Source organism: Adiantum capillus-veneris, chromosome 24, assembly GCF_014529385.1.
Source record: "Adiantum capillus-veneris isolate H3 chromosome 24, ASM1452938v2, whole genome shotgun sequence".
Taxonomy (NCBI): Eukaryota; Viridiplantae; Streptophyta; class Polypodiopsida; order Polypodiales; family Pteridaceae; genus Adiantum; species Adiantum capillus-veneris.
Genome location: NC_140954.1, coordinates 62217975 through 62227221, shown reverse-complemented (window position 1 = coordinate 62227221; position 9247 = coordinate 62217975). Strand labels below are relative to the sequence as shown.

Genomic DNA, 9247 nt, shown 5'->3' with positions numbered 1-9247 from the left:
AGGCTTTAGCTTTTCAAATGTCCTTTGGTGAATTTGTACCTCTGGGTAACTCTATTTGAAGGCAAGAAATAATTCTACCTGCATTAAATAATGAGAATCAATACACATATTGGCAAAATCCAAACTTATTGTCAACATGCAAAACTGAAATCAATGTGGTGGGAGTTAGTATGAGGCTGGTAAGTGACACTTTTGTGGTTGGTGGAACGAGAAAAATAACAAGAACTTGTATAAGATTGGTGGCTACCAAGACTAGTACTGTAGGGCTAAGTAGCCACCAAGTTGACAATGGAAGCTCTTTTTCAGATAGATAGCTACCACTATCACATTGGCAGCTACCAAGACTATGATTGTAAGACTAATGCCTTCCAAAGTACTAGTGGTATCTACCAGTACTACCATGGCAAACTAGTAGCTATCATTATACCACTTTTATATTGGTAGCTACCAGCCTGAGAGTGGTAGCTATATTTCAGACAGATAGCCACCACTATCAGATTGGCAGCTACCAAGACTATGACTATAAGACAGGTGCCTTCCATAATACTAGTGGTAGCTACCTTTCCCAAAACTAGCATGGTCGCTAGCATATGAGAGTATTAGCTACCAAGTTGGCAATTGTATCTACTAGTCCACCCAAACTATCATGGAAAACTAGTAGCTATGTACAAATATAAACATTGGTGGCTACCTTTATGGGAACTAGCATGGCATCTAGGAGGTTGTAAGGTCTCTACTTCCAAATTTTACACAAGTTCTATTACGCATTTGAATTTTTTTAACCATCACTCATTATTTAAGATATTCGAGTTCAAATTATGAATCGTAGGCTGAGAACCTAGAATTTAAAATTTACGCTACAAAATTCTGACATCTTTAGCTATACCAATCACTAACTAACTTATTGCAAGACTTATTTACTGATTGTAGAATTTTCTCTTACTACTGTAAAGTTAGTATAAGAGTGTAAAGTTTAACTTAAAAAATGTAAAGTAAATTATCATTAAGGAAATAAATAAAATAATTATAAAGACAAAAGAATACACATGGATGACACATGAAGGCACATGGACTCACATAGGAGGGGACAAAGTGGGACACACTGTCACATGAAAAGAAGAGGCTAGTCTTGACTAATCTTAATGAGGGGGGGCTGTGTGGCCTTATCTCTTGATGATGAGGACAAATTGGTCAAGCTGATGGGTACCACAAGGGGACCAAAAACGCGGGTATGAATTTTAAGAAAAAAAAAATTAAAAAATTAAAAAAAAAGTTGGACGTTTTCTTTTCTGCTATAAATAGAGCATCCATCCTCACACTTTAGACATAGAGATTTCCTCTATAGCACTCACAAAGTGCTGCCACTTCTCTTAGAGAGAAGGCATCCACAAACCACTAAGAGAGCAAAAACTCTAGTGGTTTCCCTTGATAACAACAGATAGAAAATAAGTTCTAACTCAATGCTACAAAAATAAGTTAGGGTGAATACCATAGTCCATGCTTTTGGATGCATCAAAATTGCTTAAGGGCATCGATGATGGTCTGGTTTGTGATTGAACTCCTTGGAATTTGGCATCAATCTTGTCAAGCATCACTAAAGCCCGCATAGCTCTCAAAATGGTTTGCACGCATCCCATCTCCATGCATGTATCTTTGCATGTAGCAATGTGGCAAAAAAGGGACATGTGAAAGTCATGATTATAGAATAGAAAAAACATGCCAAGTGCATCATCATCATACATTATCAACCTGCAAGAACTACAAACTTTCTGGAAAGAAAAGGAGCTCATATCCATAGGTGGAACTTTCATTGGAGGCATAGAAAACAATACTATACTTCTTTTGACATGCATGCTTCTCACAAAATCCATATGCGCACGTGTATACTCCTCCATTCATGTGCTAAATCTCTTTCCTCTTGAGCCCTAGCCATAGCCTCAACTAATGCCTTGTCCACAATAATTCCTTGCAATAATGGATTGTCGATGACAACCTGCCGACATTATTTCTAAGTTGCTCCGCATGCACTCTATCCACCACAACATTCATGTTGTCTTTTGCCTTCTGTAATGCATCATTTGCATCCTTCAATTGTGCAATGAGCATGTCTACTAGAAGGTTGGCACCTTCATCTCGGTGAACATTTGCAAGCATCCTGGCAGCTTCATTACACTCTAACAATGCTAAAACATGCTTGATTTCAACCATGTTGTAAATAGTATCTAGATCTACAAGAGATGGTGGACCAAATAAAAACATTTTTTGCACATCCTCCACTATAGAGATCAGAGTTTCTTGTTTTGCCTCCAAGTGATCCAAAGTCCTTGTCATTTGTTGTGAACTCGGAGGGGCAAAGGAGGAATGGAAGACCGCATATCTCTGCTTCTTTGCATGCAATTCGGCTGCATTCATATGTGTGATCATACTCTCCAGAAACAAAGCCCAATCGACCTATCCCTCCAATTGTTTGTATAGAAATACCCTTTGCATGCAATTCGGCTGCATTCATATGTGTGATCATACTCTCCAGAAACAAAGCCCAATCGACCTATCCCTCCAATTGTTTGTATAGAAATCCCCTGGCAAATGCTTTAGTCACCTCCATACCATAATTGCTGAGGTTCCTGATACACAGATGTGAACAATGTATAAAACCTATTTCAAAACTCTGGCTTCACATCTCTACATTTTACTTTACCGTCCCTCTTTGGCACCTCCTTAAAACATTTTAACCGGTCTTTCTTTGTAAATTATGCATCAAAAAGGGATCATGCATCCACTCCCAAGTCGGGAAGGTCATATAATTTGTGTGCTTGGGCTTTGTCCATGCAAAAAAATTCATCCTTTCAAAAGGCACTTAAGAAGTGCACCAACACATCTTGCCCTGTAAGAAACCGGGAAAAAGCTAAGACATTCTTAAACATGTCCAACCAACCAATAAAATTTAAACTAAAAATGCATGAATGTCCAAACATGTAGCACATACATATGTGTTGGTGCACTTAAGGAGTGCACCAACACATCTTGCCCTATAAGAAACAGGGAAAAAGCTAAGACATTCTAAAACATATCCAACCAACCAATAAAATTTAAACTAAAAATTAATGAATGCCCAAATATGTAGCACATACATATGCCTAAATGCATGCTTGCATGCCTCTGCCTTGGGTTTTAAATGCAAGATTGAATGCATGTAGCATATAAACTTATGGAGCTTGAATGAATGCACATACATCTAGCCAGTAACTTCCGAGTTTTCTTCAAAGCAAGCTTATAAGCTTATGGACCTTGGAAACAAAAATGTACTATGTATAGAGATAGCCAAAATTAAAATACATGAATGAATGCATGCACTAGTACTATATAAGGCTCAAAGGTTGCAACATCAACATCAACATCAACATAAGTTGAGTAAAACACATGAATGCTTGCAGTAGTACCTCTGTGTTGGGAGTGACAACATTTTCCATCTTTGAAGGAGTGGAGGCCTTGCGTGAAGAAGTAGTGAACACCTTCTTTTCCCTCTTCATGGTAGGGGATGTCAATGGTTTGGACATGGAGAACGGGTTTCCCTCCTCCTCCCTAAGTGTTGCCCACTCTCTGCAACTATCAACGAGCATGCTTCATGATTGCACACTAAGGTTCCGGCCCCCACTACTTTCACACACATAGTGAAGCTCTATAGGTCTACAATTTCAAAATAATTAACTTTTCAAATAATTCAATTCTTAAAAAATGTTCGAGTGAAAACTATGTTTCCTCACCTAGCTACCAAACATCCCACGCCCTTGATACCAACCCCAAAAATAGATAGCTAATGTACCACCTACTCATGCATATACCCATTTTCAATGAAGTCTCTTGGAGTTCATTGATTTTTGTAGAATATCCCCAACAAGGGGAGAGTGCCAAAGATTTGGATTGTTATAGGCTCCCAGAGGGGAGGAATCCCAATCCTCGAGCGAGTACTTCCGAGCGAACAAATAACCGAGCGAGTACATAAAATAAAAAAGCCAAGATCAAGACCTCAATAGTTACTCTATAGAGGACAGTGTAGTAGCAAAGTAAATGCAAACCAAACATAACCCTCCACAACCCCCATGGGGTTCAACCCGGATGCGATGTATTTTTTGCAACCCCAAAAACATGGTGCGACAACCCCTTGCTTAATATCATGTAAGCCATCATTAATGAATCACATACATCTGCTTGTTTGATTTTGTAGAATTCCAAAACATGTCATCTTACATTGACTTTGCAAACCCATTTCTATCATCGACTTTGTAAACCCATTTTTTCCATTGATGAATGGATGAGACTGACCAAATTTCTAGCATCCAAGACAACAGATGACTGCTTTAATAATCTCTAGGCAAGGACTTGCATACCATGGGCATTGCTCATCTTTGCCCCTTTAATGTAGAAATTACACTTAACACTCGAAAGCATGGCCATTGCCATGTCTGCCGTAGCAGCAGATTCATATAAATAAGCTTGTGGCCATGCTCTGGTCCATAAATGGTTATGCTCCTAATCATTCTTAACTGCAGGCTCGCTCAAGATGGGTTGTTAGGGGTTTTTAATCGTCTAAAACACTAAAATGCTTTACTAACCCTGAATTTTGAAGACACTAAATATATAAAAATATAAACCAATTTTTAGAATATGAGATTCTTAATTTTGAAGACGCTAAAATATTATATATATATTTTTTAAAATTATGTCCAATCCATCAACACAATTTTGACTGAAATTACTTTGACCCAATCAAATGTGTCAACTATGAATTTGGTCCGTCTAAAAGGAAAAGAGTACCTTGAGAGTGGGCAAGATTTGTGAGAGAGCTTCGGTCTGCATAGGACATAAGATGATTCATTTATAGTAAATTCTCAAAAAAACCTAGGTTAAGTGTGATCCCACCTAAAATCTTGAGATTTACCTCTAAATTTTAGATGTGAGGGTAAGAAAACCTACAGAAATGCAGTGTAATTTAGTGTGAAAACCTTAAAATTTAGTCATAGTAGGGGCACCTGCTGCAAGAAATTCAAAAAACCATGAGCACCAACTTGGGCCACGACCTGCCCTCTAGAACAAAAGAACAGGCCGTAGGGAGCTGCTTCTAAGCTGCTCATAGAATATAATAAGGGCTCTAACAAGAGCGAGAGAGTGCTTTGAGGTGGGGTCGATATGATCCACAAGGGGGTGCACCAACAACATCCCCCTAGGAGTTTTTGTACTCTGAATGAGGCACAATACTTTGGGTCTCAAGCATGCTAGTACCCGATGCTTGTGGCAGCCACTCAACCTACCTGCCGGTCCCCACCTTGTCTACCAACTTTGTCAACACTTCCTACAGCAGGGTCAGCCACCCCTCCACCCCCACATCCCAGGTCACATCCTTCGCGAGTCCCACCATGTGTTCTACCGCAAGCCTCACGAACATATCCTCTACATCCAAACATCTCATCTCAGAAAATATAGCCCCACCTTGTTATTGTATATATACCTAATCAGCTCCCTAAGATTCCTCGCCACCCTCTTCGCCTGCACATTCCGCCAAAACTCAACACGCCTAAACTCATCCTCAGGCGTGTTGAATGCAAAGCACAAAAGCTCCAACTCATTGTGGACGACCTGTATCATTTCATATAATCTGATCATCCAATTCTTAAGCACTTTGTCTGAGTACCTCACAATTCTTTCCGCATCCAATTCTTAAGCCCTTTGTCAAAGTACCTCACAATTCTTTCCTCAGAAGTGCTACTAAGAGTTAGAAAGGCTACAACGGAGTAGGCAAGCTGGACGAGCTGTCATCGCCTCGGTCCAAGCTATCCACCATGCTCGGCCCCTTGCACTTCCAACCCACTATGCAACGTGGTTGTTGGCACCACCACAACATTCCTTGGCGTAAAACAACAAGCTGCAGACCAAGCTTGTGAAAGGCTTCCTCTTGGTACTATAGCCAATCCTGCTCGTGCTTCTGTAATTGCAACATCTGTTAACAAAAGCGATGTTGCAAACCTCACTGTTGAGAGTACCATACCTCCAGGCACTACACCACGTATCACAAACCCTGAAGAAGATGATGTTGCAAATCTTGTACAAGAATTAGATGGCATCGCTCACCCCCTAGCAAATGCAGAAGCTGCTACAACTCTTCCTGCCGTGACCATTGATGCATCCCCTGCAGCTAAAGAGTGTTGCCATCAATGCAGTTGTGACTGAAGGCACCCCTACGACCAAGATAACTGTCAGGCTTGCTGCTGTCGCAGTGGTTATCACACCACCTGTAGACAAGCCTATTTGGCTAGAGCTGCCGCCATCCCTCTAGGATTAAAAGCTCCTACAATCAAGAAAGGCTACCCTTGCTGCCGCAGTTGCTACTGATGTAGACATCATAGCAACCAAAGATGATGTCTCAAAGCCCACATCCATCAAAACTAATGGCACCCACGACCCTGAAGACATTGGTGTAGACCTCAAAGGAACCAAAAATGGTGCCACTATCCCTATAGAAGAAGATATTGCAGCCAAAGACATTGCTACAATCAATGCTAGGTCCCCGCTCAGAGAAGCTGAAAGAGAGAAGAGGAGCAAAAAGGGTGGAGAACTCGCCAGCTGCCAAGTACACACAAACAATGAGAGAATTTATTAGAGCTTGAGAGAGGAGCATCTGGGTGTAGTGGGCTACAAGGGGCTGATAACATCACAAGAGAGTTGCTATCAAGGTTGTAAAAAAGGCGGAGGAAGGAAACCGTATTATGGATGGAACCGACAAGTAGAATTTGTGTGCATGGGACCCTTGACGGCTTCTCCATAGATGTTAACCACCGCCCCAGCTAGCTTCCCAGAGGACCACACGCCGACGTGAGGTCCTTGCTGCAATTATTTCCATCAAAAAAATGTGTCTCAGTTTATTATTGATCTAGTACATACTGGTTCGCTTTTATAAAATACTACTAATAATAACTCGTATCATGTAGTCTGTGTATGTAATTCCCCCTCGTCCTTTGTATGCAGGTTGCATGCCCATCCTCCTCAGATTGCGCATGCACCTCTTGCCCTTTCTCTTTGCCATGCTCCTCAGCTTTTATAGAGGCTACACTTCACCTAAGCCCTAGGTCTTCCTCCTCACAACACACACACACACACACACACACACACAGAGGGTCGTAAAACCTCTTGCAAACTATTCAAGCTATACTCAACCACCTTAACCTACATTGCGTGTAGCTATGCCAGAATTTACAACTTCATGATCATGGGAGAACACACACACACACACACACAAAAAACCTACTATGTATTCTGAGAGAGAGAGAGAGAGAGAGAGAGAGAGAAAGAGAGAGAGAGAGAGAGAGAGATGTGGGTTAGCATGCAAACAAGCGCCGTTTGCAATTGAGAGAAAAGGTTAAAGGTCGTCCACTCAACAACGCTACTATTTTCCGAGCTCTTTGAATATGTTCTTATTTGCTTTGTAATTTCTTTTTTTTCAACGTATGTGGCATACTCTTAAACAAATTCAATCCATAGGAATATTCTCCTTCCCTTTGCCCACCTTCTTCCATTCCCCCTCATCTTTTTGCTTCCTCCCACTTCTCCTACTCTTGTTGTCGTACAGGCTCCATGCCTTTCCTATCGCACAATCTTGCAAGGCTTTGTGGCACAAAATCCTTGCTATTGGGGGGGGGGGAGAGAGAGAGAGAGAGAGAGAGAGAGAGAGAGAGAGAGAGAGAGAGAGAGAGAGATGTGTTAATTGCATCAATTGTAGTGATGAACACACATGCAAGCAAGCGAGCGAGCAATAATAAGAGAGAGACAGAGCATCTCCAACGTAGTTAGATGTATAGTGAGGGATCAAGATAGGCAATATTGGTTGCCTATGAAATGAACAATTACCATGCACACCAGTACTTGCACAACGAGAGAGAGAGAGAGAGAGAGAGAGAGAGAGAGAGAGAGAGAGAGAGAGAGAGAAAGAGAGAGAGAGAGAGAGAGAGAGAGAGAGAGAGAGAGAAACTATACGCCACTTGTTTGTCTTGCTTACCTCACTTGACCTTGCTCCTTTGGAGTGATAAAAGCATCATCAACAGATTCACAGTTTTAAAAATTGGTTTAAAATCGTGGCGACATACTGTGTCGTTTTCAATTTCAAAAAAGGAGAAATTCCATCCCAAAATAGAGAAAAATAGTGTAAAAAATGGAAAACATAACATAATGCTTTGAAATTTCCTCTTCGCAAGTTCAAGAAAAGGAACTTTGTATGTTTGGGAGAATAGTATCTTTTTTATCAGTCCATTGGACCACACAATTGCTATTGGACCGCTGGTCCTTGCTGCAAGTTTCCTGGTTTTCTTAAAGGCAAGTTCAAAATCTAACGATTAAAAAACATTGGACTCGTGAGCAATTTTGTCAAGTTTTGGAAAAAAAAAGTTCAGCATTGTTGATAGTGGACCTCACACCGGCATGTGGTCCTTGGTGTAGGAGGTGATGCCGTAAAATACAACCCAAAAGCACGCTAGAGCACCCACAGATTTTAGAGACCCACATTAACGCTGCCATTGTCATGTGCTTTGTACAGCTTCCCCATCGCTCTCCTCTTTCCCTCCTCGTCCTACGGCCTATGCTGTGCTACTTGTCGGGCACAAGAGGTAGTAGGAAGCCCTCTTTCCACATGCAATTCCTCTCCCCTCTAGTTTGCATTGCAGGGATCCAACCCCAATTATCCCACCATTCCAAAGCGTCGGAACTCTCGCCCAAAGCGAGTTGTGCACCCAACTCTCACCGCACCATTGCAAGGCCTTCCTTGAGCCCTTCGATGAAGCATGTCACCCACACTCTTAGTCACCCAACTACACACACCATCGCATCATGCTACCTACCAATATCACCACCCAACTAGCTCATATTTGTTGCCACCTCTCGATCCTAGCACTTGCTACTAGAAACTAACTTATACACAAAAAATTTGCTTTGCTAGAAATGAGCCTCACAAATCCATTTGGCAATCAAAAAATGTCCACTTGAGGTGTGCAATCAGACTATGCATTCTTGCCATGGTTGTCATCATTGATGACAATTTATTTAAATTTTATACATATTTACTCCATGATTTCATGAGTCTATTTGAACTCATTCGGGTATTTCAAATTTGTAGTAGTGTCTATTGTATCCCTAGGACCTTAGGCATTTGGCCTCAAAGATGGTTGTAATCCCCTCGCTTTATATTGCAACCCCATGTTGCAGA

At 41.2% G+C, this 9247-nt stretch overlaps 1 pseudogene; it reads left to right on the top strand.

The window, feature by feature from the left end:
* The first annotated feature begins 5270 nt into the window (after nucleotides 1-5270).
* On the top strand, nucleotides 5271-6655 carry LOC147426467 (uncharacterized; annotated as a pseudogene).
* The last annotated feature ends 2592 nt before the right edge of the window (nucleotides 6656-9247 follow it).